The 10,313-nt window shown below is 33.6% G+C and overlaps 2 pseudogenes; both read left to right on the top strand.

The window, feature by feature from the left end:
* Nucleotides 1-2,160: 2,160 nt before the first annotated feature.
* Nucleotides 2,161-5,711, top strand: LOC141425767 (protein FAM204A pseudogene; annotated as a pseudogene).
* A 1,208-nt stretch (nucleotides 5,712-6,919) lies between these two features.
* On the top strand, nucleotides 6,920-7,885 carry LOC141425916 (olfactory receptor 9S13-like; annotated as a pseudogene).
* The last annotated feature ends 2,428 nt before the right edge of the window (nucleotides 7,886-10,313 follow it).

Below are 10,313 nucleotides of genomic sequence, written 5' to 3'. Positions count from 1 at the left end.
GTTAGATTTCTAGAGTTAACAGGAAATAAGCAATGCACTACCAAATAAAATGGTCCATGAAAATGTGAGAGTATTTACTTATGCCTAGAGTTACCACTAAAAATAGTACCAATTATTTTTACCAAATAATCCCTTTGAATTATTAAAAAGAGCTTTCAAATATATCATCAGGTATTGAAAGTAGTAAAATTAGGTAATAACATGGATTTCACACTGATTTAGCATTTAGATGTCATTATTAGGATCTGCCAGTAATATTATTTATTATTTTTGGCAACAGAATTTTTAATCACTTGTCAAAGGAAATAAGAAATTTTGTATAGCAACATATTACCATATAACTGTGAACTTATCTGAAAAACTGAAAAACATTAGATTTGTAAATATTTGAAAGATGTTCAATTATTTTTATTCAGAAATTCTACCCTCTGGCTCTGTATTTCTTCCCTGAAAACTCACTATTTGTTAAGTGTTCTTACACATTCTGCAGTGTTTTAAAATTCTATCTACACAAGAGATATTAAACTATTCCCTTACTAATTGGGAGCCAACATAAGTAAAATTTCAAAAGTCTATTAATCCACAGAACATGATTTTGGAAAGCCTTGGAATTTTTTCTATAAGACTAAGCTCATCTCAAAATGCTACTTGCAGAATTTTTATGTATCTTAAATAAAAGCCAACAAACTGCAGCCTATGCACTTCCTAATTTTGTATTGCTTGTGGCTGCTTTTGTATTATAAAACACCAAATCTTAAGAGTTAATGAGTTATGAAGAAATGATATTTCTTTCTCTTTGACTATGATCTTGGGGAGCAAACCTCTCTGTGATTCTCACTCTTAAAGAAACTCTCAGGTTTCTGGAGTCTTTTAAATACCACTTCTTCCTGTACCTTAATTCAAAGATGGCAGCATGTCTGCCCACCTTGCTATCCTCTGTGCTAGTTCAATATGTATCATTTTTTTATCTAGTGCTTCCATTAACTGTTCGTTATTCTCTATATTCATTTTCCTCTGACTAGTATCAGAACAATGTGCTTATAGTAGAGGTAAGAAATCAGTCACAAAATGTAAGGGCTATAATTCATTCAAATTAAATTATTGAATATCATTCTATGAAAATTAGGAAAACAAAAGCAGAACCAAGTACTTCTCATACAACAGGGTCTGTTTTATTACTTTGTTCTGTGTACAATGTTCATTTTGTTGTCCTCCAGAGATCCTTTTCAATGTTCCAAAGGTTTGATAAATCTACAAATTAATATTTTTTCTCTGCTTACTTTTCCTTTAGGGTTATGACAAATTATCTTACTGATGAAAGAGATGTTTAATCACCACTGCATACCTTACTTTGTAGAGGGAATGCCCACCTCTTTGGTTTTCCTCCCCACGAGAGAATTTCTCTCAGGATTCATCACAGGTCTGTTTGTTAGTTAAATCGATAAAATACTACAGGAAACAAAATTAGAGTAAACCTAATATTAACAATTCTGCTGGTATTTGTTCATATTAGCAAATTTGAATCATCTGAGGAGTGAGCAAATGAAATCTATGTTATGGAAAACCTTCCCAATAAAGGTTTGTTTCTTTCTTTTCATGTTTGTCTTTTCATGAATGAATTGAATTCACATGTAGTATAGTGTTAACTAAGATGAGAAATAATAATCACTCCTGCGAATAACTTGTTTCAAATTTTTAACTTTGCACTACTTTCTTTTAGTTAGCATTTATTACATTTCTTAACTTTGTTTCTATTAAAACTAGGAATTTATTGATGTAACATATGAATTTAAAGAAAACATGCAGTTTTTAATTATTAGGCACTTCCAGAGGTGGTTTTGACCATTCCTCTGCCTCTAATATTAATCAGTTAATATCTCCCTTTATATTCGTTTTAAGGAGTTGGCTACTGTACCTATATCAGCCTGATTCTAGAATAAGTCCAAGTTCCAACCTGACTAAATATATGAAAATCAGTGAAACCAAAGTAATGACAACAATACAAATTATAGAAGACCCATTTTATAATTATAAGGTTATAATTTAATGTATTCACTATAATTATATACCCTATACATAAACATACCTAATTACAAATTTATATAGTTACACAGTTACAAAAGGCACTTAAATAGTATATAAATAATAGTATGGGTTTATATGGTCCTAAGATGGCCGCCGGACGGCCGCTTTCAGACCAAAGAAAAGATGTGGAGTGGGCTACTGCCTCCTGACCTAACTGAAAGTGATGCTGAATCAAGTTCTGAAGATGAAGTGACACTAGAGAACTCAGAACTGAATTTAAAAGAAGATAAAGAGGATAGGATCAGTAGGAAACCAGAAGTCTCAGATTTCTCAAGAGATGGGTCAAAAACTGAAACAGAGGCCAAAGCAAATGCATATGAAGAGTGCCCTTCTGGAATCCCCATAAATATGTGGAATAAATTTCAATAATTGCATAAAAAACATTCTGAACAGAAAACCTCAACCTCAAGATTCAGAGGGAAAAAAAGAAACGCTCCAGAAAAGATAAATTGAAGAATGAAAAAGAATCTCATAGTGAACAGTCTTCAAGTGAAACCCAATGGAAGGAGCTTACTCAGTATTTTGGAGCCAATGATAGATTTGATCCCCCTGTGAAGAAGAAAAAAGTTGACAAGTCAGGCCTTGAAAAGAGGATGGACCAGGCTGTGGAGGAGTGGGATGTTGAGAAGGCTGAAGAACTCAGCAACCAGCTAGCTACTCGAGAGCTTGGTGTAAAAATTGCCAAAGCAATTGCCTGCCACAAGTTTGTAAAAGCCAAAAAAGAGGCTGAAAATTCACAGGCTGCTCGAAAGAAGAAGAAACTGGTATGGGGGTTTGAAGCAAAGAAGCGATGGGAAACCAAAAGCAACATGGGATATATGTAACTCTGCAAAGTTCTTCAAGACACTTGGAGACTTCATGCTCAATTTACTGGAAAGATTTACTTACTTAAGTTAAATATGTCAGGAAATTGTTAGAAGTAGACAAAAATGAGCATAAAACTTGGGAGTTGGTTATCAACTCTATTCTGTCTTTTTCTAAGGAGTTCATTTTTTGAAGGGAATCTATTTTGTTATTTGTGTAAGAAATCTAGCACAAGTACAGGAAAGAATAGAATGTTATTTATTTATTTATATAGACCTACAGTATGAAATCAATTTTGCTTTCCATCTGTTTGATACAGCATAGCCTTATACTTTCTTATCTGTTCTTGGCATAGCTGTACTTTTTCTGAATTGTGTTTTTGAGATTAGCTTTTGTCTATAATGGATTAGTCATAAGTACAAAAAAGTCTCAGTTGTTACTGTCTATATAAATGACTTTAATTACCTTAATGCTATAAAAATCATTAATTCTTTTTTGGAGGCAGTAGAGTTGATATTTTAATATCAAGTAATAAAAGCAATTGATTAATTTCTGTATACCTTCAGGTGAAATAACGAAGAGGAGGACAAAATGTAGTATTTAGAAGATAATTTAAATTCAGTTCTACCTGGAAGTGTCTTTCTAAATATCTCTCAGCCATGTCATTCTTTAAATGATGAGAAGAGAATATGGCATAATTGTATGAAACAGACAACTATAACTCAAGATAACATAACTTTGAATTGTCTAAGAACTCGTTCATTTGTTTTTACTCCTCTTCCTTATTACTCATTAAATAATAATATGAGTCAATGAGTCTGAAGAGAGGACTGGAACCATAGGAAGGTGTTTACATTAGACGCATGTTCCACTGTCCTTACAGGAAAGGGCTTTGAGAAATCACTTAACAAGGTGGTAAAAAGGCCACACTTGGATGCTATGAAAAGTGAGTCCTGGCTATCATTACAGTATTATGTTAGTTTTTAGACTTAAAATAACAACACTGTTTTATTAATTTATGGTGATGTATTTAATTTTTTCTCTGTGTTCCAGAGTAAGTGAATAATTAGTTGCTATTTAAGAGTCCAAAAATCATGTCTTGCTTCTGTTTAATTGAAAAAACTAGTACAGTGAAAGCAAAATTTTGGAGGTCGTAAATCTCCTAATTTATTATGAAAAGGTACTCAGACAAAACATGGGCAAATCGTAGATTTTATGACTTACTACCCATTTTAGACTCCTCATGCATCAGTACAAATGCACAGAACAGAAACCTTTTCTCTAAGAATCCATAGTGCAGGAAATAGCCACTCCACAATCCACTGGTTCTGTCTGAAACATAAGAAATGTCACCTTTAAGCAGAGGTCAGCATATATCATCTCACCATTTCCCTTGGGCCTCTGTCCTGTTACCCCCCCACCCCTTATTTGCACTTCCTTAGGACATTTAGTGACCCTTGTAGGCACATTTCACTTTTGCCCAGGCCTTGTCAGAATGGCCTCTTTTATTGTCTGACTTGGGAACCTCTGACCCAAAGTCTAGCCGCCAAAGCCCTCTTCACCTCATCCAGTGCCAGCATTTGCCCCTCAGCACCCTAGTAAGGGTTCTTGGGAGCTTTTTGCCTGAGTGAAGGGTGGTGTAGTGGGATGAGAAGTGGGAGGGGACTCTTGGCAAGGGAAGCCACATTTGTCTCCTTAAATCCATCTTTTGGAGACATGAATTTTGGAAAGCTTCAAAACATACTGGTACTTACACAACTAGGTGGGAGGAAAGGATCTGGAGAAGGGGCTTGGTATCTTGGTTTGTACCTGCTGACCCCTTCTTTGGGACCAGTTTTATTTGATCAACTCTAATACAAACTAGACATTTTGCTTATTAAAGCAGTGAATGGGAGTATTTTTCCTAGACTACCCATGTTGCCCAAGGGGTGTGGTCATTTGTCCTTTCCATTCTGGTCACATTGAAATAAGGATTCCTTGTGGCTCAATAATAATTTCATTTCCTGAAGCTTTAGCATGTGTGTTTACTACCAACAACCACTTGAGTTAGATTAGTAATGTAAATGTCAGTTATTGTGAACTGGGATGAATATGTTTTAGACCATGGTATGGTATTAATGTAACTCTGACTTATTGTTTAAGTACTTTAGGCTAAAACAGCTTACTAAAGAATAGTAATTTTGAGCTTTACAGCACTAGTTCCGAGAAGTAAAGTTGGTAGTGCAATCTTGAGGGCTCCTAAAGCCCTCAGGACATTTCTGATTTTCAGCAGAACATTCTATTTCATTCACCAAAAGGAGAGTTTGAATGTATAATATATAATCTCAAGCTTGCTATAATTAGTTCTGATGACAGTTAAATACCTCAGCCAAGACTGTAAATCAGTAGCTAAGCAGGTTTCTGCAACAGATAATAAATCTCAAAGTCTATATTTTAAACACTTTTTTTTTGGGGGGGGTAGACAGATGAGGGAGGGGCAGGCCAAGGATAGGAATAAAATATTATCTGAACTTTAGGTAACAACTTTAAGTCTCTCATTTAAAATCTGCTGATATCCTTTATACCTGTTGTCTAAAATGTTATCTTTTAAGTATTTTAACAATTCAGGTTATTGATAACTAATAAAAGATGTTTGAATTTAATTCTTAAAATATGAAGATATACATAAAATGTCTAAATTTTTTTAGGTAAAGGTTATGTTTTTTTAGAAATGTGTATCTTAATAACTGAAAATATTGTATGAGGCTAATGTTGAAATAAAATGCCAATTGTACACTATTTTTTAAGAGATAATAAAGTTGGGGAAACAAGTTGAAAAAAAATAGTATGTACTTTGAATAATACAATTTATTATTTACACATTGCCTTTTCAGTTGTATGATAGATTATTCAATAGTAAGCAAGTGTGCTCTACAGTCTCATTACTATAAATATCACTTTAACCTAATGTGTTTCCTAAATGATACAATGAGAACAAATTCTCTTCCATTCTTTATAACTCCACTGTATTTTACTTAAGAATATTTTATATTCATAACAGCATAAGTCTAAGCAAATATAATCAAAGTTTGTTCAAATATGCATTTGTTCCTTTACCTTTTCTTTTGTAGCTACCTTTGCATTGTTCTGTTTGCCTTCTGTTTTATATATGCACATATCTTTGCATTCATAATTAGATTTTATTCTAAGAACAAAAACATCACTGGCCAATATTTTTTTAAATTTCTACTTGCATTATTATGTTCCAAAAGTGTGAAAGGATTAAGGAAGAAAGTGGGGAGAAGTAGGGAAAAAGAGAAAGAGCAAAGGAAGGATGGAAGGAAGGTTTTATTTCCTTGACTTCAGAGAATATAAACAAAAATCCATTACTACTTTTACTAGATAAATTATGCCAGTAAGAATTTATAACAAGGTAAGGAAGAACAAAAATGGAAAATTGATGATGTGAGGGAGATATGAATGTTTTGTCACAATGTGAAGTCTTCCTGCTCATGTAGGAGACACAGAAATAATGTTTATGCTATTTTTCTAGAGTAAATAAAAAATGTAAATAACCATTAAAAGAAGACAATCAGTTGAACTCTATTTTAATTCTAGAATTCTAAAGTATATAGTATTATATACTTTCAATTGATTGTATTTTCTGAAGTAGATTATAATGTCTGTGAGAAACATCTTCCACTAAGTGCACCAATACATAGTGGCAGTAGACTGATGATGAAAATTTTAAAAAGTCTTCACCTGATTGCAGAATCTGCATTTCCTCAAAGCACACTTAGAGGCTCTGTCTGCATTACTTGAAGATGTGCATAACTGAGAAGGCTTACCAATTAGTTTGAATGTGTGACTAGAAAGTATTTTTTAAATGGTAACATATTTTTTTAGTTTAGTTTATACAATATTGGAAATCATAACATAAACTCAATACATTTTCTTCCATGCTGGTTCACCAATGTTTTTACTAAAACATGTTCTGATAACTCATTTCTTTCAATTTTTCCATCCCTCCAGTTCTACATACACATCAGCTATGAGGACAGAGCTGAATAGGAATTACTCAGAGGTGACCGAGTTCATTCTGCTGGGGTTTAGAACTGTTCCAAAACTACAGATCCTTTTATTATTGGTGTTCTTGATAATCTACATGGTTATTGTAATGGGGAATGTCGCTATGATAATTGTCATTAAGATGGACTCTAGGCTGCAAACGCCTATGTATTTCTTCCTTAGAAATTTGTCCTATTTATATCTCTGCTATTCCACAGTCATCGCCCCAAAAATGTTAGCCAACTTCTTGAATAATGAAAAGAAAATATCCTACAATAGCTGTTTGGCTCAGTTTTTCTTCTTTGCCTTGTTTGTTACAAATGAATGCTTTCTTTTGTCTGTGATGGCATTTGATCGGTTCTCAGCCATTTGCTCTCCTCTCCTTTACCATGTGCAAATGTCCCACAAAGTCTGTGTTCAGTTGGTAACTGGATCTTATATCTTTGGATTCATCAACTCTGTAGTGCATACAGGTTTCACCCTCAGTTTGCATTTTTGTCGAGAAAACCAACTTGACCACTTTTTCTGTGATGTCTCAGTCTTGAACAAGATCTCCTGTTCACCTTTGTGAACGAGATTTGACACCTTTGTGAATGAGATTGTGCTGTTTATTCTGTCTGCTCTCATCATCATCACCACCACCACTGTCATTCTGGTTTCCTATGGATATATCCACTCCACTGTCCTAAAGATTCCCTCCACCCAGGACAGGCGAAAGACTTTCTCCACTTGTGGTTCCCGTATAGCAGTGGTGTGTTTATTCTATGGAACTGTCTTTTTCATTTATGCTGAACCTGGGGCCACCTCCTCACCAGAGCAAAGCAAGATTGTAGCTGTGTTCTACACACTTATAATACCAATGCTGAACCCTCTCATATACAGTCTGAGAAACAGAGATGTGAAAGATGCTGTGAAAAGATTATTATGTGGGAAATGGTCCTCTTGGTGACATTCAGGAATCCACTAGATAGTGGATGAAATTTATTTTTTGAAGGTTCTCTTCTGATATAAAGTATTTCATTATTTAATAATATATTGTTAATAAAAATATTTAAATTAATATTAATATTTGTTAATCAATATTATGAATTATTAATTATATAATAGTGAAAGCTGATCCATCAAGAACACATAATATATACCATAGATTGACTTTATCACCATTTTAAATGAGGTAAATGAAACATAAGGAGCTCACTGATGTAATTTGGCAGAGCCAAAAGCCAGTGTCACTCTAGAATTGTAATCATCCAACTCCATCTAAATACAAATTCTGATGCATGTGGAACAAACTGAAATTATAGTCACACAGCCTTCAAGCAATCATGCTTGAATAGAGGTGTAGAAATAGGTCAGTCTTAGAACAGAACTTCAAACCTTCTTCAGTCATCATTGATATAAATAGTATTGTCTCTATTTTCTTCTAATATTTTAATCAACTTTTCACATGGAGTCAGATTACATTTCTATGTAAATTTATTTATTGTTTCAAAAATATTACATTTACTCACCCCCTGATAATCAGATAATTTTCAGTGTTAATGATTTTATACATTATTTTTAACATTAGTAAAAAAAAAGTTTAATTTTCATATACAGTCTAGATTGAGGCCTTAACTAAAGTTCTCTTCCATCATTTCCTGATTTTTTTTTGAAAAAACAGGGACAAGATGGGATTTGTGTCTTACTTTTTGCACATACTTTGTTTCTTTAAATATATATATATATGAACACTAAATAGGAATCTAAGAACCTAATGGGGTCAGTTGCATTTATGGGAGTGGATTATTTGCTTTAGAAATGTATTTAGCTGGTATATCACTGTTCTGGCACATGTAGGTGAGAAAAGGAGAACAAGATCTTTCATTTATTTCCTTCTAAATGTGTGTTGTATACAACTCACTTTTGTTGGGCTTAAATATATTTTCTTGACTGGTATTGATGACTGAATTTAGGCAGAAGAGGAAACTCTATGCTTTGAAGGCTTCATGGCTTCACTAAAAGCTCAAGTTCAACTTAACATTCATTTCCAGCTAATTAAAAATAAAGCACCACCATGTTTTCAATTTCTATTGTTACTTCAGGGAAATAAGCCTCACAGATAATTCATGACTGGACAGACATTCAGGCTGAAGCAGAATGAAGAAATTACTGTCGTTATACCATATTGAGTGATTGATATCAATCGAGAATGTCCATGTTACAGCAAAATCTTAATATCTAATAAGATTGTCCTTTGTTGTTTTAAGTTTATTTTGTGAGTATATAGTATATTTTATACATACTAGATGCTATTTCAACTTGATTGTTTATCTATTATATATATATGTATATATAGGCATGTATATATTGACATATGATACATGTTAATGGGTAAAGTATGTTATTTGTTTTTCATTTTATTTTTAGTTTTTACAAATTGTTCAAGTTATTTTACTAGTTATGGGACCTAGTGTGATAATTTGACCCAAGAAAGTAATGTGTAATGGTCAAATCAAGGTAATTAGATTTCTTTTTTTTAAATATTTATCATTTCTTTGTGTTGGGAAGCTTTGAACTCCTGCTAGATTGTTATAAAATACATAATATATTGCTTAGCACTATTCTGCTATAAAACATTAGAACTTATTCCTCCTATCTACCTGTATATTGGTACCCATTCTCCAAAGTCCCTCTAACACATTCCTCTCTACCCTTCCCAGTCCCCAGTAACCACTAATTTACACAGCATTTTAATCTTCTGCATATGAGTGTGAGCATGAGGAAGTATCGCTTTCTGCATTTGGCTTACTTCACTTAACACAATGACTTTTATTTCTACCAAGATCACTGTGAACGACTGGACTCAATTCATTTTTATGGCCAAATAATCCATTGTGTGTATATATATTACATTATCTTTATCTTTTGGGCACATCGGTTGCTTCTATATCTTTTCTATTGTGAATAGTGCTAATAGTGAATAGTCTCTATTGTGGGAGTGCAGGTATCACTCTGATACATTGATTTCATTTCCTTTGGAGATTTTGTGTGTGTGTGTGTGTGTGTGTGTGTGTGTGTGTGTGGTGTATGTATATGTGGTGTGTGTGTGGTGTGTGTGTGTGTGTGGTGTGTGTGTGCTGTGTGTGTGCTGTGTGTGTGTGTGTGTGTGTGCTGTGTGTGCTGTGTGTGTGTGCTGTGTGTGTGTGTGTGTGTGTGTGGTGTGTGTGGTGTGTGTGTGTGTGGTGTGTGTGTGTGTGGTGTGTGTTTGTGTGTATCCAATAGTGAAAATGCTGACTTACGGTAGATTTATTTTTACTCTTTTAAGAAACACCATACTGTCTTCTATAATGACTACATTCTTACACAGACTGTTATAGAAACTCTACCTTTCTCTG

The sequence above is a fragment of the Castor canadensis genome, chromosome 8 (genome assembly GCF_047511655.1).
Source record: "Castor canadensis chromosome 8, mCasCan1.hap1v2, whole genome shotgun sequence".
Taxonomy (NCBI): domain Eukaryota; kingdom Metazoa; phylum Chordata; class Mammalia; order Rodentia; family Castoridae; genus Castor; species Castor canadensis.
This window is presented reverse-complemented; position numbering and strand designations above follow the sequence as displayed.